General features: G+C 45.6%; 1 protein-coding gene across 5 annotated transcripts in view; it reads right to left on the bottom strand.

The window, feature by feature from the left end:
• Bcl2l14 (Bcl2-like 14) overlaps positions 1 to 25605 on the bottom strand; it is a 40532-nt gene extending 14927 nt beyond the window's left edge. The window contains exons 1-3 of one of the 5 annotated variants that reach the window (XM_006237533.4): positions 25481 to 25605; positions 24317 to 24418; positions 23135 to 23283 (exon numbers count right to left, since the gene is read on the bottom strand). The gene's annotated coding sequence lies outside the window, so the exon portion shown is untranslated. Of the gene's footprint in view, positions 1 to 8241; positions 8565 to 18276; positions 18424 to 23134; positions 23284 to 24316; positions 24537 to 25480 lie in introns of those variants that run through there. The other 4 variants (XM_039108221.2, NM_001024338.1, XM_017592836.3 and 1 more) reach the window with 4 other exon arrangements.
• Positions 25606 to 25816: the final 211 nt, after the last annotated feature.

The raw sequence follows: 25816 nt of genomic DNA, 5'->3' as shown, positions 1-25816 counted from the left end.
GCTTTACGTGTGGGGGAATTTGCTTTGCAGGTTAAGAGAAAGCGTGGGGAAGGGCCAAGAAAGCGTCTTTGGTTCTGACCTCACACTGCTAGGATAGACAGGAGCAACCAGTGTCAGACAAGCCACTGTGGAACTGGGACAGGAAGAGACAGAAGCATAAATGACGCCAGGTAATGACAGAATACAGGCTCCAATGGAGGGGAAGAGAGCTGGGTGTGGGGAGGCAGGGACATATCCACTTCAGATGGAGAAGCAAGTGAAGGCAACAGAAAGACAGGGTTTGTGGATTTACCTTCAAAACCTCACGGGCGATTGCCTGGAGGTGGTGGCACACGCCTTTAATCCCATCAATGGAGAGGCAGAGGCAGGCAGATCTCTGTGAGTTCTGGTCTACGTAGAGCTAGCTCTCCGGTAGCCAAGGCTACCCGGAGAAACTTTGTCTTGGGAAAACAAAATTCAGTCAAACAAACAAACAGAAACCAAAAACCAAGCCAACCAACCAACGAACCAAACAAACCAAAAAAACTGCCTGGGCAGAGAGCAGACTTATGGAGACATGTTTGAAGTTTGCTGAGAATGGTTCCAACACAGGTATCTGATGGCCATGGCGGTGTATCATGTAGCCCAGGCTGGCCCCAAACTCACTAAATCAGAATCATTCAGGGAAAAGAAATGAAAAGGCAGTTGTAGCCAGACACACACACACACACACACACACACACACACACACACACACACACCTGGATACACACATATGCTTATATACACATGTATTATTATTGTATTATATAATGTGTATGTGCATACACATGCCACAAGTAGAGATCTAGTGATCAGTCCTCTCTCTCATTCCACCATGTGGGTTCTGGGAACCCAGCTCAAGTTGGAAGACTTGTGCATCAAGCACTTACTGAGCTATCTTACCAGCCTCATAGCTACCCACTTCGTTGAGTAAGGTAAGGTATTGTGCCAAGACCTTCTACACTCACAATACCCCAGACCCCGTGGCTGCTGTAATTTCTAGTCTACAGAAAGCTCAGAGTCAGAGGTGTAATGCTGTTTTCCCAAGGGCACAAGACTAGTTACTGGCGTAGGTAAGATTCGAACTCAAGACCACCAGACCCGAAGAAGCACATGCTGTTTGACAATACAGCCCTAGCTGAAATTTGAGTGAAAGAAGTGAAAGACCATGCTTTCTTGCACCCTAGATGAAAAGGGAAAGTAGGCCTTGGCGTTCAGCAAAGCAAACTCTTCACCAAGACAAAGGTTAGATAGCAGGAAACCGGAAAGGGGTAATTCTATGACAGCTTCGACAAGGAAAATGGTGCAGAGGTCAGCCTCTCTGTCCATATGGTTATTTGGAGGAAGTGAGGATGATCGAACCACTTCCGCCCATTTCCAGTCTTGGGGTGTTATTTCTAAAGGAAGCATGTCCTCTCCCATAGGAACACGGGAGAGCTCCCCACTACGCCCATCATTGCCTTTCAATTTCGTAAAGTTAATAAATAACGGGACCTCTTACCCAGTGACAGCTTATCACAGAACCAATTACAGGAATCAAACCACACAAGCTGAGGTGGAAGGTACCTCATAAAGGGAGAGAGGGAAAGGCTGCATGCACATATAGCTTTTTACCTCCGGAGTTGCCCCGAGTTGCCCCCACCACAACCACGGGCTCTTTTGAAAGGATCTGCAGAAGAAGTAGACTCCCTCAGCCCGAAGGTCTAAAGACATGTCACATACTGGAAGTGTAGAAAGTAATGCCTGGGTGGCACGTGTGTGCACATACACATTATACAATATGATGTGTGTGAATATATAAATGTATGTATGTACGTATGCATGTATATAAAATGGAAGCTATACCAGGCGTGATAGCTTGTGCTCAACACTAGGAGGCCAAGCCAGAAAGATAGCAAATTCAGGCCAGCTACAATTTTATTCTTCTTTCTTCTTTCCTTGTGTGCACATCAATTGATGTCTTGGAAACAGGTCATTAGGTGACATACGTGTGCATGCTAAGAGGGTTATCATACCAGTTGTTGATATAATCTCAGGGGATGATCCTCACATCTTGTATTTGGCCATTACTGACCAAAACATTACCATTTGGTGAGGGGCTATGTAACTTTCCCTGCCTCTGTCCTTGATGGGGGCTCTTAGACATGCTTTAAGCTGAAGACAGTGTATTCATGATCGAGCTGTAGTGGAATCCACCGGCACAGCCCTTCTTTTCTTTCCACTATGCCCTCTCATACCAGGACCAACTTATAAAAGAACAGGATAGCATCTGCAGACAGGGATTTAAGCACGGTTCGGACAGACAGACTGGACTCTACTGTGGGACTGGGGAGCATGGTCTGACAGCTCCAAATTCACATTATCACTGGGCGATTCAATCTCTTTGGTCCTTGTTTTCCATATAGGCTTAGGCTCACATGTCAAGGATACAGCCCAGTGACAATACACTTACACACACAAGGACCTGGGTTCCTAGCACTATAAGAAAATAAACAAACAAACCTCTTCTTGTCTGGACCAAGAACGTTCTCTAACTTCCCTTTGATGCTTGAGAAGGGATAAGGCTCCAGCATTTTGCAGGGTAAGTGCTTCCTGATCCTGCATGATATCCCTGCTTTTTTTAGAAGAGGCTCGAGCCTCTAAGGAACAGTTTCATGGCCAGACCCAGGGCTGAGCTAGGCGAATTCTTGTGGAAGGCAGCTGGGAGGTACAGGGTGGTTGGGCCAAAAGTCAGGTGAAAATTGAAGAGCAGAAGGGTCTTCTCCAGGGCAGCGACAGCCAGTCTTGTGAAACCCAACACCTGCTACACATGCAGTTGCATTTATACAGACTTAAGTGGGTGTGAACAAGCACTTGGGGAGCACAGCACGAAGGGGCACCCTGGTCAGCATCTTCCCTTCCTGTTTCTTTATATCCTGGACCAGTTCCTAGGCTTTGGCATTCTGTTTTTCCTTACTTAACTGCTCCAATCGCAACACTCACTATGCCTGATGTCTAGTGCTCTACTGGGAGCCACTAAGCTGTCCAGAGGACACACGTCTTCCTGTTTTCTCATTGGTGCTCTTCCTTTGCCTCTCAAGCCCATCTGCCTTTCCTACACAGGCCTTCTCACAGCTCACTAGTTCCTCCCACTCACCCAGCACCTCCATCTCGCATCTCCTCATAACGCCCCCTGCTGCTTCAGCTCCTCTGCTCTCTTCAGAGAACCATCATGTATCACTTGGACTATACTGAGATCTTCTTCTCTCTCCAAACCAGGTTCCACCCAGTAGCCAAATAAAATCTCTCTCTCTCTCTCTCTCTCTCTCTCTCTCTCTCTCTCTCTCTCTCTCTGTGTGTGTGTGTGTGTGTGTGTGTGTGTGTGTGTCTGTCTGTCTGTCTGTCTGTCTGTCTCTATCTCTGGAGCTGAGGACTGAACCCAGCTCTAACACTGAGCTAAATCCCCAACCCCGTCCAAATGATCTCTTAAGAATGTGCAACTTAGGGCCTGCCTAGATGACTCAGTCGCAAAAGCACCTGCTATGCAAGCTTAACAATGTGAGTTTGATACCCAGAACCCACAGAAAAGTCCACATCGGCATAGATATGTATGCTGTGACAAGATAAGAGGTAGAGATTGGAGAATCACCCGAAAGATGGCTGTCTTAGTTAGGGTCACTGTTGCTGCTGTGAAACACTGTGACCAAAGCAACAAGGGAGAAGAAGGCTTATTTGGCTTCCACTTCCATAACACAGTTTGTCATCAAAGGCAGTCAGGACAGGAACTCAAGCAGGCCAGGAACCTGGAGGCAGGAGCTGATGCAGAGGCCGCGGATAGGTGCTGCCTACTGGCTTGCACCTCATGGCTTGCTCAGCCTGCTTTCTTATAGAACCCAGGACCGCCAGCCCAGGATGGCATCACCCACAATGGATTGGGTCCTCCTCTCTTAATCACTGGTTTAGAAATGCCCTACAGGCTTGCCTAGAGCCCAGGATTTTGGAGGTGTTTTCTCAATTGAGACTCCCTTCTCTCTGATGACTCTAGCTGGTGTCGAGTTGACATAAAACAAACCAGTGCAGTGGCTCATTGGTCAAATGGCCTGGGGTAGTCATTGTGACAGAACAAAAAGAGAGATCCTGCCTCAAAGCAAGGTGGAAGGAGGGAATGCCCCCAAAGTTGTTCTCTGCCCCTGTGTTTTAGTGTCATGTGTAACCCAAACTCACCCCCAGAGTAGGACTTAAAACCTGAATCATATCAATAGCTCCTGTATTCAATGACCAATTGATTGGCAATGACCAATTGCCAATCACCAAAGCTGAGATGAGCGTTCTGTGCCATTGTTGTGATTAAAAGGACAAAAACCTATGGTGTGATTTAAAAAATCAGATCTGAAGATCTATTTAAAGAACTTATTGCTTTTGTAGAGGACCTGGGTTCCACCTGGTATTTCTCAACCATCTATAGTGCTGGTTTCCAGAGGATCTAATGCTGTCTACCTCATCCTATGGGCTCCTGTTTATATGTGGTGCACATAAACTTAGAAGCTCACACACATACACATGAGGAAAAGAAAAGTTCTAGTAGATTTTAATCTGACCAAGTCTCTAGATCTACCACCATTTTACAGAAAGTATAGGAGGCAGAGAGACAACCTAATGATCATGAAGACGCAATGGTCTAAATTCAGGGTGTGGCCAACGATGAAAAGAAATGCAGATGAGCCTGTGATTCCACTTACTCAGGAGGCTGAGGCAGGAGGATTGCAAGTTTGAGGCCAAGCACGGTGACATAGTAAGACTTTGTCTCAAAAAGAAAGAATGAGGCTTTGGGTCATTTTTCTTAACAGATGGAGATCGCACGCACATATAAACACACGGTAAAGGAGAATATTACAGACTAAAACACACAGGAACACATTTCTCCCATGTGGAGAGCGCTTTAATTTAGATCAAATTCAGACCTATTCACCTTATAAGATGCAGACATTGTGAGACAGTGAAGGAGGTCTGAACATGATGTGTGCTATACCTGGCACTGAGTTGTATCTCTAAGAGTATTTGCTGCTATATGCAAATACAGTAAGAGTTTATACAGTGTAAGGATATGATAGCTAATCTTCACTGTCACCTGACTGGATTTAGAATCACCTAGGAGACACATTTCTGGGCATGTTTGTGTGGCCTTTCTGGAGAGCTTTAATGGAATAAGGGAAATCTATCCTGAATGTGGGTGGCAGCACACCATGGACTGGGAAAGGGAAGAGAGTGAGCTAGCCCTGGCGTTCATCTCCCTCCTGCCACTACAGTCACAGCCGCTCTCACTACCAGGCCTTCCCTAAGTGTGAGTCCAAATAAACTCCCTTCTGAGTTGTTTCTGTCAATTGCATTGCCATAGCAACAAGAGAACCTGACACAAATATGAAATGTGGAGCTTTTAAAGCACCTAAAATAGTGACTGACAGTTCGCAGGTGCATACCATATACAAGTGAATGAATGGGTGGGTGGATGGATGGATGCCAGATGAAACACAACTTATCTGGTGGATTATGAATTTGAGCAGTTTTTCTTGATAGGTTATAAATAAATGTTACTATATCTATGTCCCAAATATTACAAATTGAACTTGTTTTTATCTAAAATTCAAATGCAACTGGGTGTCTTGGATTTGCTAAATCTGACAACACCATGAATAAAAGATACTGCTGAGAAGTCCTGAGACCTAACGGCTAAAAGGTTGGGGCCGAGGAAGCTGATACAAGCAAAAGAATCAGTCAGAAAGTATGGTCACAGTGAGACTGAACTCAGATTTCTGAGGGAAGGGCTCTGGAAACTTTCTTCTAATTGGGCACTTTGGGTCAGGTGGGTGAGTCACACAGTCAATCCCAACACTCGGAAGGCAGAGGCAGGGGCAGCTAGATCTCTGAGAGTTCAAGGCCAGTTAGGTCTCATAGAGATACCTTCTCAAGCCCATCTAAAACTGTTAATAAAAAAACAAACTGGGCAGGTCAGGACAGGCAGGTGGGACACTCTTGTCCCATAATCACTTCGTCTGAGGACAAGCTTGGAGCCCTGTGTCTCTATGAGAGACGTTCACGGATGTTCACAAAACCTAAATATCTCAGTGCATTGTATCGAGCGGGTGTAGGCTTTCCAACTGCAGCTGTGCATATATGGTGCCAGGGAGAGGAAGGCTCTGGCTTCTCCAACAAACAGGTTCCTTAAATGGCTGACTCAGGAGCCTCGTCAGAAATGGGGGAAACCACCGAGCTGACAAGAGAGCCTGATGTCCTTCCACTTTGTAAAAGGAGAGACTTTTCTATAGGCAGTTAGACAGGCACTGGGGGCTTAGATCGAGCAACAGAGATGATAAAGCGGGAGGTGGCTGTCAGGGCACAGGGCTGCAGACAGACAGATGGAGGGCAGGCTTCTGTGGCAGGAGCTCAGAACTCGTGAGCAAGTGGAAACAGAAAAATGTGAGTGTCTTCAGCAGCTGGGTGTGGGGGTCCGCACCTGTGATGCCAGCACTCGAGGGGCGAAGCAGGAGGACAGGTAGTTTGAGTCTAGCCTGCATAGGGAAGGGAAAATGTTGCAAGAGTCTCTGAATATGAATATACTGTTATAAATACATGGGATCCTCAAAGAATAGATACAATGTTTTTATTTAAAGATTTGGAAAGGTTTTCCTTTACATTAGACCTTAAGGGAGAACCACCCCAAAGCTGAAAGCTTGGTCTCATTTGAAAGCAGTAAGAGAATTTATCACATTTGAGGTCATCTGTTCTCAGGGATTCCTAGGGACCTTTCTACTTAACAGAACGGTGGTTCTCAATCTGTGGGTCGTGAACCCTTTGGGGGATCCACTGACTCTTTCACAAGGGGAGCCTAAGACCACAGGAAAGTTATTTACATTATTGTTCTTAAAAGTATCAAAATTACAGGTATGAAGTAGAATGGAAATAATTTTACGGCTGGGGGTCACCACACCATGAGGAGCGGTTCTAAAGGATGGAGGCATTAGAAGGTTGAGAACCACTGCAACAGAAGGCGCCCCAGTGTCTGGGCCATAGAAGTATAAATGGTAAATTCTGTGTTAGCAGAAGTCCCGAGGGATTCTTCAGAGATCTTAACGTTAATTCGGGGACTCAGGGACCCACCGCCTCTCTCGCCCCACTATAGTTTTCATCCTCGCCACATCCCACTCTCTCAAAGGCAAACAATGCAGCTTCATTGGCCTTTTTTCCCTTCCAGAGGGCTCCCTGGAAGGATCCTCTGAAGGCAGTTGCCGTGCTCTTCTGGGAAGACCAGCGTGCAGAGGCAACCCAGATCCTGCCGAGTGGCAGTTACGCTGACAAGTTTTCTAGTCTGTGGACTCTTCGTCTGTGTTGGAGGAGGTAAGATTTCACTTCCCTTCCCCAGGCAGGTGGGTGAGCACTTAGAGAAAGCAGCAGGGAAGGTTCACAGCTCCGTGAGAGGCCACCAGAGTCTAGTGTGTGGGTTCAGCTCACCTCACCTCTGCTGGCCTTGGACGTGAGAGCCAGGGGCTGTACCTGTACTCACAGCTCCTCTGAGGGAGGTCCCTAGACTCAACCACCAAGCTTCATTATGCCTGGTCATCTCTGGGGGTTTTGACCAGCTATCTTGCCATATACACCTTGTTATATTTCCATCGAGAGAGAAGACCGCCATTAAAAAGGCCAGTCAGACAAGGATTCTTTACCATCTACACATCTCTGTAGAAAGAGAACTACAAAGAGCAGCCTTTGCTGGGTGTGGTGGTGCACGCCTTTAATCCTAACACTGCTGGAGGCAGAGGCAGGGGGATCTCTGTATTCTACGCCAGCCTGGTCTACAGAGCAAGTTTCAGGACAGCCAGGACTACATAAGAGAGACCCTGTTTCAAACAAAAACAAAAACAAACAAACAAAAACAGAGAGGGAAAGGAGAGGAAGGGAGAAGGAGAGAGGGAGGAGAGGGAGAGACGGGGAGGAGAAAGGGGGAGGGAAAAGGAGGAGGGGAAAGGAGGAGGGGAAAGGAGGAGGGGAAAGGAGGAGGGGAAGAGAACTCTCCTCATAACCTATGTTGCCCTTTCTGGAAACCCCAGCGAACTAGCTTGGCTCACAGGAGCAGACTGTTAGCAGGGGCTCATAGCTCCCGAGTTAGATGGCCTCCTTTGGTCAATGCAACCTGTATGCGAGCTCCAGAGAGTCGAGCCAGAGACTGCTGTCCCCTGCTCTTGTTACCTGATCTGCAGGCTTTCAGCTGGTTTCCTCTGGCTTCAGGTCAGGTCTCAGGTGGCTATTTGTACACCTGTGTCTCTGAGTGTGCCACTGAGAGGATACCTTCCGCCGCCGGTCTTGGCTTCTCACATCACGGCTCAGTGGCTGGGCTCTCCCAGGCACAAGCCTCTCAGGTTTGGGACCAAGACTGAGAGAGGCTTAAGAAAGGAAGCCACTTCCTCATTAAGCTCCGCCTCTACCTCTTTAACTGAAGGAGAGGCTGCCCTTTGCTCTAGTAATTTGACTCGAAAAGCACTTAGATATCCTTCCCCAAACACTTTCGCTGCCATCAGGCACAAACAGGTGGAGAGGTCTTGCTGGCTCCCCGCTTTGCCTGTTATCAGTGTTTTCCGACTAGCCAATCGGTGGTACATATTTGAAAAACATTCATTGCTCCTGTCCCTACGGGCAGGGCATTTCCATAAAAGCACGTGCGATCTGGTGTGACTGTCCTTGCTTTCCAGCCTTCCTCCCCCTCCTGTTGGTCCCTTTTGTTCCTCTGGACGGTTTTACTTCTACTTCCAAGGCTCACGGAGACCGAAATGGTTGAGAGAAAATCTACTGTATATATCCGTACCACTTTTATCTGTCGGTTCCTCTGTTGGCACACACCTAGGTCGGTTCTATCATGAGCTACTGTGAGCAGAGCCCTAATAAGCATCAGAGGGCAGGCGATTCTGTGATGTGTTGGCTTTTTTTTTTTTTTTTTTTTTTTTTGAGTCATTTGGGTAAACGCCAGGGGTGGGCAACAGCTCAGTCACCTGGCTGGTCTACTTTAGCTTCTCTGAGAAATCTCTATGCCGACTTCTATACTGGCTGGAAACCTTCATGCTGGCTTCCACAATGGGCGGCTAGTTTACTATTCCTATCAGCAGGGCATATGACTTCCCTTTTGTCCACATACTAGCCGGCATCTGTTATGTTTTCTCCTCTTTAAAAAATATTGGGGGGTTTTATTTTTATTTTCTGTATTCGGGTGATACTTGTTTTCTTAATGTCTGTCGTTCTGACTGGAGTGAGGAACAATTTATATGTTTACTGGCCATTTGTATTCAATCTTTTGGAAGTTATTAATTTAGTTGGTCCACTTATTGTGGTATATAATTTCTCGTCATACACATATACAGGTACCTGTGCTTGTACACATACACAGACATCATATACACACATACATATATATCATATACATACACACACATACACATATACATGATATCAATCCTCTGTATTGCTCTGTGTTTTCTCTCATCCTGTATGCCCGTCTGCCCAATCAATGAACTGTTTCTTTGCTGTATGTAAGCTTTGTCATTTCATGATGTCCTATCTGTCAGTCGTTGACATTGTTTTCTGAGCAATGGAGTCCTGTTCCAAAAAGCCCTCTCTCCGGATGTTTTCCCTGCTTTCTCTTCTAACAGTTTCATGTCTCGCCTTAGTGATGTGGATTCATTTGGAGCTGAGATAAGGATCTGGTTTCACCTTTCCACATGTGGAAAAGCCAGTTTCCCCAGCTCTATTTGTTGAAGACGCTATCTTTACTCCAGAGCGTACTTTTGGCGTCTTTGTAAATAAAAAGCAGACAGCAGTAGCCGGTTGGACTTACAGCTTTGTCTCCTACTGCGTCTGATTGATCTGCACATCCGTTCTGTGTTAGGACTGTGTTGGTTTTGTGACTGTGGTTCTACGGTAACCACCGGGCATGTTGATGCCTCCAGATTTCTCTGGATTAGGGTTCCTTTAGCTATCTGGATGCCTTTGCAGTTCCGTGTGCGCCTTAAGATTATTTTTTCTATTTGTGAGAATGATACTGGGATTTTGGTGGGGGAATATATTAAATTAGAAGTTTTTATGAGAATATGGCCATTTTCACAATATTAATTCTTCCAATCCATGAGCAGGGGCCTCTTTCTATGTCCTAGTGTCTTTTTTTCAATTTCTTCTTTGAATGTTTTAAAGCTTTAATTGTTGGGGGTCTTTCACTTTCTTGGTTAGGATTATTATTGTTGTTGTTGTTATAAGTCATTTTTTTAATGATATTTTTTTTTAAGATTTCTTTACCTTTTGTATGTGAGTACACTGTAGCTGTCTTCAGACACACCAGAAGACGGCATTGGAGTCTATGACAGATGGCTGTGAGCCACCATGTGGTCGCTGGGAATCGGACTCAGGACCTCCGGAAGAGCAATCAGTGCTCCTAACTGCTGAGCCATCTCTCCAGCCCTATAAGTCATTTTTAATGGAATTAATTCCCTGATTTCTTTCTCAGCATTTTTATTCATGTACAGGAAAGCTACTGATTCAGGAATGATAATTTTATATCCTGTCACTTTACTGAAAATGTTTATGCAATCTAAAAGTTCCCTGGTGGGTCTTATGTCTAGAATCTTATCTGCACATGGGGACACTTTGACGTCTTGCTTTTCTATGTGTATCAGTGATATGTCCTTCTCTTGTCCTGTCGCTAAGTCTTTAAGCACAATGTTAAGTAAGAGGACAAAGTGTACATCCATGTGTTACTCCTGATTTTGGTGGCAACACCTTTAATTTTTCTCCATTTAGTGTAATGTTGGCTATCTATGTGACATAGGAGCCTTAATTATGTTGAGATGTGTTCCCTCTATTTTTCTCTGGAGCTTTTGTCATGAAGGGATGTCAGGTTTTTTTAAACACCCCCCTCTGTAACTATTGAGGCTATCATGTGATGTCTGTTCCCGAGACCATTTTTGTGAGGTATTATTACATCGATTGATTTGCATATGCTGAATCCCTGCGTATCTGGAATAAAGTCAACTTGATCATGTGAACAATTTTATTTTTAAAAATTTGTTTGCAAATACTTTGCTGAGAGTTTTTTACGTCTATGTTTAACAGAGAGGTTGGTCTATAACTGTTGTTGCTGTTGTGTCTTTGTGTGGTTTGGTATAAGGACAAATGACTGTCCGTGTCACCTGTGAGCACACCAAAGCACATGCTGGCCTCCAGGCTCCCTCAATGCCCGAGGCTCTTCTCAGCTCTCCTCAGCCCTACCCTCTGCTCTAAGCTTCTCCAGCTCATGAGCTTCCTTCCCTCAGCTTCTCATTCCCATGTAACTAACCCGGCCCTTTTGGCCACGGGCTCTTCTTTTGCCTTCTCCTTCTGGTTCCCTCTCTCTTGGCCTCCTTTCCTGCATTCTCTTTCTCTCTTTCCCATCTCTAACTTCTCATGGCCCTGTCCTGTCTGTTGGCCACGCTCAGTCCACTTTCTCTCCTTGCTCTCGACTCTTTCAGATGCCTGGGCGGTCCTCTTCCTCATATCTACCTTCTCCACCTTCATCCCCTTGGAATGGCGATGTCATCATAGGACAACGCTGGCTTCATAAAAAGAATTTGATAGCATCCTTCCCTTTCCTGTTATAGACCCGGTTGAGAAGCTTGGTGTTAGTTCTTTAAGGGTCTATCGAAACTCAGCAGTAAATCCATCTGGTCTTGGGTTGTTTAGTTATTATTTTTAGTTAAGAGGTTTTGTTTTGTTTCTTCAATTTTGTTACTGCCTCAATCTCATTGCTTGTTATAAAAATCTGTTTAAATAGTTTATCTTGTATTGATTTGATTTTGGTATGCCATATGAGTTTAGAAATTCACCCACATCTTTTAGATTTTCCAGCTTAGTTTTTAAATTATATCCTCCCAAGGAACTTTTGCTTTTCATTGGTATCTGTTGCAATGTTTTCCTTTCATCTCTATTTTTATTACTTCGTTCATCTCTATTTTTATTACTTTGAAGACTCTCACTCTCCTTCCCCTCTCTCCCCCTCCCTCCCCTCCCCTCTCTCCTCTCCCTCCCCTCTCTTCTCTCCCTCCCCTTTCTCCTCTCCCTCCCCTCTCTCCTCTTCCTCCCCTTTCCTCCCATCCCTCCCCTCTCCCCCTTCTCCCCCTCCTCTTTCTCTCTCTCTCTCTCTCTCTCTCTCTCTCTCTCTCACACACACACACACACACACACACACACACACACACACACACACACTTTTGTCTGTCTTTTCTAAGTGCTAACTCGATGGCCTCCTTTGTCTAATGTTGGTTTTAACTCTGCCAGATGTTAAAACAGCAAAACCTACTCTCTTCCTAGTTGTATTTGTTTAAGTGCCTTTTCTGTTGGGCGGCGCTGGTGCACACATTTAATCCCGGTGCTCTGGAGGCAGAGGCAGGCAGATCTCGGTGAGTCTGAGATCATGCATTTCTTTAGTCTGTTTTTAATCATGAAACTTTTTCTTTCTCCTTTAATTATGGCAGATAGTTTTACTGGGGTAGCATTCTGGGTTGCAGTTGCTGTCTGTCAGAGCTTTAAGCACGTAGTTCTAAGGTCTCCTGGTTCTTAAGTTGCTGTTGAGAAATCTGACATTGTTCTAATGAAGCTGCTTTTGTGACTTGATGTTTCTCTCTTCACATCCCAATATATTTTTTGTCTATTTAGTGTTTTTGCTAAATTATGACATGGGAAATTTCTTTTACGGTCTTGTCTGTTTAGTTTTTTAAATATATTCGTATCCAGTTAAACATCTTTCTTTTTTTTTATGATGATCTTACTGTTGTTTTCTATTCCTTTAGCATGAAATTTTTTTCCATGCTTATGATTCTTAGATTTTATCTTTTCATAGTGTTCTATTGATCTCAGCTGCTCTGTTCATATTTTATTTATTTCCTTGTCATTGACTGAACTCCCTAACTTTTCCTTGTTGTCATCCAGCCTTAATTTTACGTCTTTCCTTTAGTCCTTCCTATTGACACAAAGATTTTTATTGGATTTACCGACAAGTTTCCTTTCTTGTGTTTATTTCTTTTCATTATTCTTCTTCATTAGCTTTTAATCTACTGGCCTGGCTTTCTTATTCCATGTATGTGCTTGTGTCGTCTCAGAGTTGGCTCAGGAATGTGTGTCCTTTTTGATTTCTTTGGTTTTACTTACACTTATTCTTTGGGTTCTTCCTCTGGGATTTCATCTAAATCCTTCTCATCAGGTGCCATTGCTGGGGATTAAATAAATTTTGGAGAGTCTTGATGCCTTGCTTGTCCACAGTTCTTGTATTTTATATGAAGTCATTGGTCAAGTTAAAATCACCATTATTATTTCAGTGGAAGTGTTTGAAATATTCAAGAGGGTTTAAAGTGTAATAGGGTTGAGGTGTCGTTTTCTTTGCTAGCCGGGTGTTTGGGGTACTGAGATTGGTCTTCAGTACTCCTTCCCGTCTGCATGGTGACTTCAGTCATTCTCTTGGGCTTCCAGACATGTTTGGCATGTCAAACACCGGGGTAGTCTTTTGTGACATTAGGTCACAACTGCTTGTCTTACCAGTGGACAGTTTTTTGAGGGTTGGGTTACAAATGCTGTTTTCGTTCTTGAGTGGACTTTTGAGAGTTTGGGTCCCATTTACTGTTCCCAGCAATGGGTGGTCTTCCATGAATCAGGTCACAGATGCTGGTCACCTCCGGGTGGGCCCTTCTGAAGTCCAGGCATGAATGCTGACTGCTGGTCTGTATTTCCCAGGGTCAGGCACACTGCTTAGATCCTGTGTCAGAGGTTTTTTTTTTTTTTTTTTTTTTTTTTTTTTTTTTTTTTTAACTGCAGATTCCCACCTGGCTGAATACAGTTCTGACAGGAAGTCTTTTTCCCCCAAGGTCTAGAGGAAATCTGCTGGCCAGAGTTCACTGTACAGTCCCATGACACTTATTCTGGGTCCCCGGAACAGTGTGGTTCTTAGGGGATCTGGGGCTGCCAAGCCACTGGCCTAGCAGGGGTCTCTTAAAAAAAGGGTAGAGTCACTGACTCATGGACGCTGGTCGAGCGCCAAGGAGAACGGGTTTTTCCAGTTTTCTTCTCTGTACAATTTCTCCTGTTTACAATTTCTACCCTCCTTCCTCTTCAATCCCGCTGGCTTCTCTAAAATGTCTGTTACTGAGAGCACCAAGATGGGTGTGTGTGTGTGTGTGTGTGTGTGAGAGAGAGAGAGAGAGAGAGAGAGAGAGAGAGAGAGAGAGAGAGAGAGAGAATTACAGGTTGTCACCCCATAGCCCTGCTTTCTCTCACCAGACCAGCCAATCCCTCCCTATTGATTCTGGGCTCTGTTCCGAGGCCCCCCCCCCCCCCCCCCCCCGTCTGTTTTCCTCGCCTGGAAGCTGATGCCTTCAGCCTTCACTCACCTCAACTGATAGCTCTTGTTCACTTTCCCCCACTTTACTCTCTGGAGCGTCCAGCAGATCGAGCCCACGTGTCACCTACCGCTGTCCACTGGTTATGCAATCCTAACCATGCTGAGGGCAGGTGTCAGGATTCCTGTTTCCCAGAGGAGGCGACAGGCTTAGGGTGGTTAGGGTTCTCCTTGGTTGATTGAGATCCAGATCGTGGTCCTTCTGGCTTCAGGTCAAATCACATATCTTTCCAGTGACCCCAAAACCCCATTTCAGATAGGACCAGTAGAAAAGCTTATAAGCAAGAATTTCGCCCCAGATGTAGTAAAAGCCACGAAATTTAATTTTAGATATGACATGCTACTACCCTATGATTAAACTCTCTATGTATATGACGTAAGAAATAGTCATATATGGTTTTAGTCTCCATCCAGATTCTTAACTGACGTAGACTTTTGTATTCTTGTATTCTTATGATCCCGAAACTTTGAGCACAGCTGGTAAAGCATAGATAAAGAAACTGGATAAACTCTAGGGAAGGGGAACTGGTCATGTAGCTCTCAGGCTAATAGACCCAGACAAGGTGAAAAAATGACCGGAGCATGGGAAATTGTGACTCTTGGTGTCCTAAAATAAACTCCCACCAGCAAATGAACATTGTGTGTAGGAGTTTGGTCAGCTGAGAGGCTATTAAAGAAGTATTAGGAATGGGTTTTCTTCCTAATGAGCAGGGTAGTGTCGACACACATCTTTAATCCCAGTACTCCGAAGGCAGGGGCAGGCAGATCTTTGCTAGTTCATGGAAGCCTGCTTTACAGAGTGAGTCCCAGGATAGCCAGGGCGACACAGAGAAGTCTTGTCTCAAACAAACAAACAAACAAACAAACAAACAAACAAACAAAACCAAAACCAAAACCAAAAAACAAACAAACAAAAAATCCCCAACAGTGCTCACCTGTTATCCCAGCACTTTGGCAGTCAAGGCCAGAAGACCAGGAGAATGAAATGATCAAAGTCGAGGACCCTGGGCTACTTTGTTACAAAAGAGAACAATTTCACAAAGCAAAAGGTATTGGAAAGGAAACTAAGAGACAAGGAAGTGAGCTCACCAAGGACAGACTCTGTCTACAGACACACTCGGGTCGCCCCCCCCCCCCCGCCGCCACTCCCCCCTCCCCACTCCCCCCCCCCCCCCGTACCTAAGAAGCTGTCACATCACCACGCCAGCCTCAACACATTTTCTGTATTAACCTGATACAAAAACTACTTCCCTTTCAGTCCTAAAAGTACACATGCTTCTGTAGAAAAGATGCAGAAACTAAAAAGGACATATAATGAAATAAAAATGCTTACGAAAGAAAAAATGCTTACGAACATTCATTCATTCATTCACTTCATAGCAAATATTGTTATAATGTTGTTGTTCCATTCTCCCTGTTATCTTGGTAACTAGTCCAGGTTTTGTTCCATATTTTATACGGCTGTCCCTGAAGGGTTTAGAAGATGCCACTCCACGGCCCTTCACTCTGACAATAGGGCATTTTGAGTTGGCAAACAGGCACAGGCAGACTCTCCTCTCTCCCCTGCTCTGTGAGGAAGGGCAGGTAGGTTTTCACTGGAGCCTGATCTAGACTGGTAAGGGAAGGACAGCACCAGTCCTCGCTGACACACACACTGCTCTTACATCGATGCTTTTCCACACTGTCAGCTGCCCTTGAAAGTCTAGAACCTTCCCCTTCGCCTTGCTAGGCCCCTTCAAATTGGTCGGTTTTATTTTTGTTGTGAGGATGTGGTGTAAGATCTTGATTCTTGCTGGTTTATGTTGTTTTTCTTTTTTCTTCTTTTCTTCCTTTTATTTACTTATTTTTTCTTTTAGGGTTTTTTTTTTTTTTTTTTTTTGATATGGAGTTTCTCTGTGTAGCTTTAGCTGGCTTGTAACTCACTCTGTAGTCCAGGCTGGCCTCGAACTCACAGAGATCGGCCTGTCCCTGCCTCCTGAGTGCTGTGTGCACCACTGCCACCAGCTCCTTTTGGATTTTTGATATAGGGTCTTGCCATGTAGCTTAGCTGGCTTTGAACTTCTGATCTTCCTGCTTCCTGATGTGCACCCCCAAATCTGACTCAAACAGAGTTCTACATTACTCAACTCTCCTGTAGTCTGTGTGGTGCATGAAACTTGAAGCTAGTTTTTCTTTGGTTAGCTAAACGTCTTTTAATATGGAAGAATCCAGAAAGAGAATGTGGGGGGAATACTGCCACCCAGTCCTTGTCAGTAAATCCAGAACTGTGTTTGGGTGGGGACAAACTACGGAAGGCGGTGAGTGGTGACAGCGTTGCTGGTAAGGTCAGAGGCAAGGGCAGAGCAAGAAACATTGTTTCCATCAGGGCCCTCCTGGCACAGAGACTGGATAGAATTGGGGTGGATTAGGCTATCCCGACTTCCTTTGAGGACTCCACCATTGAGAACATCTCGGACTTGATGCTAATATCAACTCTACCTCTAAGGAAGCCGGGAAGGTAGATGTTGGTCTACACGACTGCTAATGAGACAGTGTCTGCCCTAGGAGAGGCTATGAGAAACTCGGAGAAAATGAACATCTGTCTTGTCAAATTTATGATCACTGAAAAAGAATTCTCGACCTAATCAGCCATCAACTATAGAAATAAACAGAAGCATGTTCTCACAGTTGCTGGTTTTGTTTTTTGTTTTTTTTTTTTTAAACTCAGTTGTGTAGAGAGTATTTATAGTTATGCCTAGCTTGCAGATAAGGAAACTGAGGCAAAGAATTGCTCAAGGTGACATGTGTAGCTGAGGTTGGAGGGAACCCTAGGCTGTCTGTCTTTAGAGCCCCACACCCTGACCATCTTTCCTGTCACTATTTTGATGTCTTTTATTAACTCCGTATTCTTTTCTGGAACCATGACTGCTGCCCCTTGACTCTGGAGTAGAAAACATGGTTTGAGACAGGAAAAAGACCGATGATATGTCCTCAGTGGGTGATTGGGAGTTTGGAAGCCATCTGGTTCCTAGGGGCTTGCCCCTTGCATGCTCCGGATTAGTCCACATCGAGATTTCACAGAGATGCAGGTTAATGTGTAGAAGACGAGGGAATATAAACATAGTCCCTCCCATGAAAATGAGGGCTGGTTCCCGCAGAATGCCCTCCTTTATTGTCCTGCAGAGAACAGGCAGCCTTTCCAGTTTGTCCTGTTTGTGGATTCATCTCTGCATTCCTTATCTAACTATAAATGCCTGGTGTTTGAAGGTCTCCTTTGAACCAGATAGAATATCAGATTGGTTTCGGTTAGACGGTTCAGAAGGCATTTGAAACACACTCTCTCTCTCTCTCACTCTCTCTCTCTCTCTTATGATGTGGACCTTAGATCTCGCTTTTTTTTTTTTAATGTGTTAGTTAAGCCCAATACATTTATTTATTATTTTTTTTTATTAACTTGAGTATTTCTTATATACATTTCGAGTGTTATTCCCTTTCCCAGTTTCCGGGCAAACATCCCCCTCCCCCCTCCCCTTTCTTATCGGTGTTCCCCTCCCCACCCTCCCCCCATTGTCCCCCTCCCCCCAACAGTCTAGTTCACTGGGGGTTCAGTCTTAGCAGGACCCAGGGAATACATTTATTTTTAAACTTCCCCGCGAGTGTACAACATGTTGTGGTCATAGTCTCCCCTCATTACGATCTCCCTCACGCTTCTGCTTTCTTCTTCCTAGATAGTTAATCGCCTTCCTAGTCTCATGTCTTTTTTTCCCCACAAGGGCTGCTTGTGCGAGCATGGCTACGGGGGTGGGGGTGGGGGGCGTTTACTTAGAGTAGGGGCAACTTACCAGTGGCTACACCACTGAAGAAATGACACCCTCACCCCAGCAACTGTTAACTGCCACCAGCTCCTTGGCGGGGTAGGGGTGGGTGGACACCTCAGGAGCTCCTCCCCTATCCATGGTGGAATGTTGAAGGGACCAATCAGACTGAGTTCTTTTACAACATGAGAATGTTAAATAAAATATATTTATTGTAAACCTTAGTTAAATCATTTAAATTCTTCGGCTTTCAGGCCCACCGTATCTTCATGTCGGACCATAGGCTTGATTGAAGCACATTTGTATGCATTGGAGACATTTCTGTTACTCATTCTGCGTCTGACTGGATGAGGGACCTGAAGCGGGTGCTCCCGTTGGTTCAGGTGCTCGAACCTTTGTTACCAGCAGGTGGCGCTGTTTGCGAAGGTTAGGAACTCCTCAGAAGGCTACCGATAGCTGGGGTTGGGCCTTTATTTCCTACAGGAGCTTTCTGTTTCCTGATCTGTGAAGATGTGGACAAGCTACGTGACAAGCTCGAGAGGTGATCCTCTGTTACGGAAAAGAGCGAGCTGAGCAAGGTATGGGGACGGAGGCCCTTTCTCTGGTCTCTGCTTTAGTGTCTGCCAATCTTTGGCTTTCCTCAGAGATCAGGACAAGAAGTCAAATTAACCCTTTCTTCTCTAGGCTGCTTTTGATCAAGCTGTCTTTTTTGCAGCCATAGAAAATAAACTAAGAACGGGTCACAGTTGAGGGGTGCTGGAGGAGAGGGCTGACTTTCCCAGTCTTGGGGAGTTGGTGGTTCAGAAGCCTCACACTTTTGGGAATGCCCTAAAAAAGAACCCGAGTTATTAGGGGATAGTTCCATGGAGGTGTCACGAGTTCCGAAAGGGTCTGTGAGGAGCGCAGGAACCAGCCCAGTGGCAGATAGTGCCTGCCTGGCATGTCTGAAGCACCGAGTTCAATTCTTACACCACCCAAAGACCAAAATCCCAGAGTTAGTGAAGGGCACCTTCCAGAACCAGGGGTCAAAGGTCAAAGGGTGTGCATGGGGATGAGTTGAACAATTACAAAACAGGTGTAGGTGTAAAACTCCGTGGGTGGCTTCTCACCGTTGCCCAAAGTGTGAAGTGTCTGTGGATGGAATGAGAAACTCGGCCCTTCTGCCTTGGTCTGGCTTGGGTGTCTGAGTGTGGGCAACGGGTCCAACATTTCTGGCCTCGAACATTCTGTGAGAAACGCCTCACCTCTGACTGTGAGTAACAAGCAAATGTATAGCAGGAGAGGTGAAACCCACCTTTGAGCCCTGTCCTTGACTCTGTCGGACATTTTTTTATGATTGACTTGGGTAGTGACGAGTTCATAGACCATGGGAAGAGGAGGTTGGGGGGAGGAATATGGTCCACGGAGTCAGGTGAGAATTCTAAATGTGAGTGTTGGCTCTGTCATTTCCCAATTAGACTCTCTCTCTCTCTCTCTCTCTCTCTCTCTCTCTCTCTCTCTCTCTCTCTCTCTCCTTCCCCTTTCCTCTCCCTCTTCCCCATCCCCTCTCTCCTCTTTCTTCCTCATTGTTTCTCCACCTTATTGTTTCGAGGCGGTCTCTCATTGCGCCCAGGGCTTGCTGCTTCTGATAGATTAGCCATTCTGCAAGCCCCAGAGTTCTGCCTGCTTTCTGTCCCTTGTACTGGGTTACAGATGTGGGCCACCACACCAAGCTTTTTCTGGGCATCTGTACAGACTCATGGCTGAACATCCAAACTACAACTCACAGTTGCACAGCAAAGCAAGCCCTGTGGCCGCTGAGCCACACTTCTAGCTCCTAAAATAGCTTATGAACAGTTTCCTTAACCACACTAGCCTCGGTTTCCTAATCTATTCAAAGAAGACACAAAGATCTGACTTTGTGTCAAGAGCAAAGGGCTGAGGTTTTCGAGGGAAGCACTTGGCAGGTGTCGGGTACAAAGCTGGTGTTTCAGAAACTGCCAGCTGTTGTTGGCAAGTGATCATTGCTCTGGGAAAGGCAATATATGAGGTCCCAAAATTATTGCAGGGACAAGCTTGCACTAAGATTTGGAACACTTAGGATTAACCAATCAGTTGTATGCAGAAAGAGTAAGAGAAGCCTTACTTAGGAGCGGCCTCGTGTCAAAATGCCTTGTGGCTGAGTGTCTGCTTTATTTGAAACAGTGTGGGACACCTTCCCGAAAGGCGATGGTGGGCCGACGGGATGGCTCAGGGGTTAAAGGCGCTTGTGGCCAAGCCTAATGAACTGAGTTTCGTCCCTGAGTTCCACATGGTAGAAAGAGAGAACCAACCTCAAGTTGTCCTTTGACCTCCACACACGTGCTGCTGTGATGTACACAGTAAACAAATGTAATGCAGAAATTAAAGAAAGCGATAATGTTCTAAGCTGAGTTAATAGGAGTGTCAAAGACGTCATGGCATGCTGTACCCTTGAAGGGAAAACCACACCTGCAGAGCTGCGTTCAGCCCTGTTCTTACAGCTCTGTAGAATTATGTCGAACCCAGGGCCTTGTGCAGGGAGGTAAGCACTTTACCGGCAAGTTACAGCTCTGGCTTGATTCTTATTTAACTCAGACCAGGACTTCCTGTGTAGCCCTGGCTACCCTGGCACTTGCTGGGGAGGCTCAGACTGATCTAGAACTCATTGTAATCTTGTTGCCTCAGCCTCTGGGATTCCAAGCATGGGTCAAAATGCCTGCTTCCCAGACTGACTCTTGCACCTTTTTACTGAAGAAATAGAGCAGGTAGCCAAACTGCCTGAATTCAAATTCCGCTCTCTCTTTAGACCAGCTCTAGGAACCTGGACAAGTCGGTTAACTTCCCGGTGCCTCTGACGACTAACTTGGGAGGAAACGTAGAGTACAATGGTTGCAGTTAGGCCAAGAGAGTGCGGATCTTCTGGAACTCCTCGGAGCCCCTGTGATTACTTTCAGTAGAGCGTGAGATTTACACTGAGGACACACATTTCTTAGTCTTTACCTTCCAGACAAAGAGTGCCGTTTGGAAACTTCAGTTACTTCCAGCCTTGGGACTTCTACTGTTTTTGACTGTGGATGGCTCTCTGGTGATAGCTCTCTTGTAACTAGAGATTGCCCCCGAGCAACCAATCATTTGTAACCTAACGCATGACCAGACTCCCAGCACCAACCTAAATTCACCGTAACAACCTGGGTAGGTAGTTAACAGAGCTAACAGAAAACTATCTAAAAAGTTACTTCTCATTTCATAGTCGCCCCCCTTTTCATGCATGTGCGCGCATATGCGCGCGCGCGCACACACACACACACACACACACACACACACACACACACACACACACCACACAGGCACACAGAGCCCAGTCCTCTTTTTTCTTGATGGAATTACTTGCTTAGCTTCTCATTTACCTGTATTTCTGATTAGCAAATTTCTTCTGTCTTTGCGTCCATCTTCAACCTCCTTTGATGCCCTGGTTTACGACTATAAAACAGAACACTAAGGACTGTATCTGTCCAGTAAGGCTGATATGAGGTTCCAACAGATGGACCTATGAGTGGGCGAGGTGCTCTCGGAGGAGTATGGCTCTCAGTAACAGCTGCTGCAGTTGTAATTGCAGGTGGAGGTGGTGATGTGGGGCTGTGTTCCCGCCCTCACGAGTCTCATATGGTACAGCCAGCACCAGCCTTAGGAGATCGTCAGGGGCACAGAGAGACTTTCTGGATGGTGATCCGTGCTGCGTCAGAGTCACAGGGAGAGTGCGGCTCCGTGATCTCCCTTGGTAGCTTCACTAGCTCTGTCCAAACACTCCTTGCTATGGCCGGCTTCGCACAAGACGTACTGCGCTCGTGCTCATTTCCAAACATCCCACAGAAGCCAGGAAGTACGGATCACGCCAATTATCCATCTCAGCTGAATGGACAGAGAACCTCTGATACACATCCAGCGTGCAGTCTCAAAACGGGAAATCCCGTAAACGGTGATAGCGCAGATGAGCCTGGTGTGCAACGGTGTTAAGTGAACTCAGCCAGCATGGGGGAAAGAAATGCTACCCAAGCCACTTCCCATAGGCTTGGAGTTGACTGGTGGCTAGACAGTAGCTGGGGGAAGGGGACACTGGGTTAAAGGCACAACTGTTCAGTACGAAAGCGACGACTGTACAGATTGGTGACTCATTGCAATAAATAATTCATTGTACATTTCAAAACAGATGATGGCATGGATGTTGAGTGTTTTTACTACACAAAATAAAAAAAGAGGTGATTAACTTGTTAATCAACCTGATATACTCAATATACATTACAAATATGTATCAAAAAATTACCTTGGCCTGGCGTGACAATGCATGTCAATAATCCCAGAGCTTAGGAGCAGAAGCAGGAGGATCATAGGTTCAAGGCCAGCCTGGGCCAAATAACAAGACCCTGTCTCAAAAAATGGAAGCAACAATAAAACATTGCAGTGCAGCCTCAGATACACACAATCGTTACTTGTCAGTGGAAAACCCACAAGAACTGACGCTGGGCCTCTCACAGGTCTGAATCCTAGCTACTCAAGATGCTTACATTCAATTCTAGCTTGAGCTTCTGTATTATTTCAAAGCTAGTGAGTAAAATCCTCCTTTAAAAAAAGATCTGGGACTGGAGACACAGCTCAGTGAGAGAGTTTGTCCAACACCTATAAGGCCCTGGAACTGAAAACAAGACAAGACCATAACCCAAACCAAAACCAAACCGAAACGTAACAACTCCCCAAACAAACATCAAAACAATAAAACAAAACAGAAAACAGAAAAAAGAGGGAGGGAAGAAGCAAGCGCAGATCCTCATCCCTTTTTCTCTCAGGACCTGTGTCTCTCTCAACTTCTGGGAAAGTCTTTGCCTCTCACCTCCTTCAGAAGCGTTAACAGGCTCTTCAAGGAAGACTGGTCACTCTTCCACACGCTGTCCCACAATAGGTTTGCAACACATCTTTCAGTCCTTACTGGCCTTCAGCCTCAGAGTCCACCGACTCAGTCTCTGTCTTCATCCTGTTTGCCTAAAGAGCAAGGAGACGTAACTCGCCTCAGGATTCCTCTCAGCACACACCTTTGTCCACACAGGCCGTCATGAAAAGAACATGCTGCTTCTTACGGTTCTGTCAGAAGAGAGCTTTAGGGGAAATGAGTTTCCTGGATGAAGAACCAGAGTTAGGTCATTCTGCTCTCTGGAACTCCTCACGGTGATAGCCATTTAATGAGCGCAGCTCTTTGTGAACAGGGGAAGAAGGCATGATGACCACCATCAGGACTGAGTGGAGGGAGCCAGGACACGTCCTTGAGACTCCTTGTTTATGAGCTGGGTTTCCAGCATCATGAAAGATTCTGGTGACCTTTTAGTGATTACATGTGGTCATAGTCACGGGAGAAGAATGGGATGGCTGGGTGTCAACCCAAGTGAGGCTGAGAAGGGACAGCCCTGCCCAGGTGGTCTCATTCCCCCACTACTCCAGAGTGCATAGACTGCTCCCTGAAAGCCAGCTCCCCTCCCCTTGGCTTCTATGTCATGCCTTGCCCCTGCCCTTCCCCAACCTTTCCTGCTCACTGCTTCTTGGTGAGCTGACAAAAGCAACTTCATGTTGAATTTCACACTCTGTCTTAGTCACTTTTTACTGCTGTGATGAGACACTGTGATGAGGGCAACGTACGAAATAAAAAGTATATATGGGGGCCACAGTTCCAGAGAGTTAGAGGACATGACCCTTGTGGCAGGGAGCATGGCAACAGGCAGGCAGGCATGGCATTGGGGCGGTAGTGAGAGTTTACATCTTGAGACACAATCACAAGGCAGAGAGAGCGATCAGAGCTAACTGGGAATGGTTTGGGCATTTGGAACCACAGAGCTTGCTCCCTCCACACCTTCTCCAACAAGGCCACGCCTCCTAATCCTTCTCAAACAGTCCCATCAACTGGGGACCAAGTATTCAAATATGAGTCTGTGGGAGTCATCCTTATTCAAACCATCATATACCCCAAAGTCATAAGTTTCATCTAGAAGTATCTGGGACATCTCACGAAAACCTCTCAACTTACCTTTGGTTCGTCATGCTGCTCAGAACTCATAATGGACACTTCCACAGGACAAGTCCTAGGCCTCTCTTTTTGAGGCCTCACTTGGTCTTTGTGCTTTCCACCCTGTAATTCCATTGCATTTACAAATTTCAGCTCCACCTCCTCTTTTACTCCTTGCATCCCAGGTGGACAGCTGTCCATCCGCTCCTGCAGGGAACTGGCTCTGGGCCCTGCTGGATAACTGAATCCTCAGATGTTCAAGTATTTGCAAATGACAGATCCATGGCCTCCCATGTACTAAATTATTCTTAAACCACTGATAACACTGAATACAGTGTACATGGTGTGCAAATAGTTGTTATACTGTATTGTTTAGTGTTGCTATTTGGATATGAAGGTCCCCCACGAAAGGCTCATGTGGAGGCACTCAGGCGATCTGAAGGAAAATCACTGGAGGTGGATGCTTGAGAAATTCCTTAGTGTTTCCTTTTCTCTACTTCCTGTCTGCTATGAGGTGAACTTCCTTTGTCACACACTCTCCTGGCCTTAATACTGTATCTTACTACTGGCCTAGGAGTGCTAAGCCAAGTGACACTAGCCTAAAACCTTGGAAACTATAAGTGGAGACAAATCTTTCTTCACTCATTGCTTCGAGCATCCTGTCAGAGTGACCAAAAAGCAACTAGTACATTTTGGAAATGTTAGGCAGAAACTTCTCTACATTTCCAGCACAGATGCATTCTTTCTCCCTGAACAGTTTTGCTCAACATTTGGTTAAAGCCATGATTAAAACCACTGTGCAGACACAGGGCCTGCTCTTAAGTTTCTGGTTAAAAAGTTATTTTTTTCAGCCCTTTGGCATTCCTTTTAGGACAAGGTATTTCCTTGGTCTGAAGCTCTTTCGAAGGCTCCTCTCAGTCACCATCCCCATACTAGGGTATGAATGATGGCCCCCTAGAGGGCTTCTCACCTCAAGTCTACATTATTAGCTCTCTTTAGGCATCCCCTTCTTCCCACCCTTGGCCTTGGTGTCTTGACCATCCTGGTCTCTTTCCTGAGGGTTCTGCTCAGAAAACCTGGTAAATTTTCCATTGTCCCTGACAGCACAAACGTCTAGGAAAACACCAAGTTTAAGAGTAGATTGCATTCTAAAACCACATTCTAAGTGACTTGTTTAGAACTCACATTTTCCCCTCCTGCTGATGTTCTTCATGGTGGTTAGTTTTGCTAGGTTAGGCCAGAAGAGGCCATTTAACTAGTAGGGTTAAGCTAAAGTGTGGAACCCTTAGAATCTTAAAGACTAACAGTTTGGTAGAACACAGTGTTTCCATGGGAAAATATTTCCTGGGTTCTGCATTGGAATACTTGGATTCTTTTGAATGTCTGCAGGGAATCTGAGCACCCCTCCCCTGTATTACATTTAAAACACACTACAGTCCTTTTTGGGGGGCTACAATACACCAGACAGTGACAAGTCATTATGTTTCTCTTGTCAATACAGAGAACTGGGAACTGGACACC

Source organism: Rattus norvegicus, chromosome 4 (genome assembly GCF_036323735.1).
Source record: "Rattus norvegicus strain BN/NHsdMcwi chromosome 4, GRCr8, whole genome shotgun sequence".
Lineage (NCBI taxonomy): Eukaryota > Metazoa > Chordata > Mammalia > Rodentia > Muridae > Rattus > Rattus norvegicus.
Note: the sequence above shows the minus strand (reverse complement) of the source record. Positions and strands in the feature narration are given on the sequence as shown.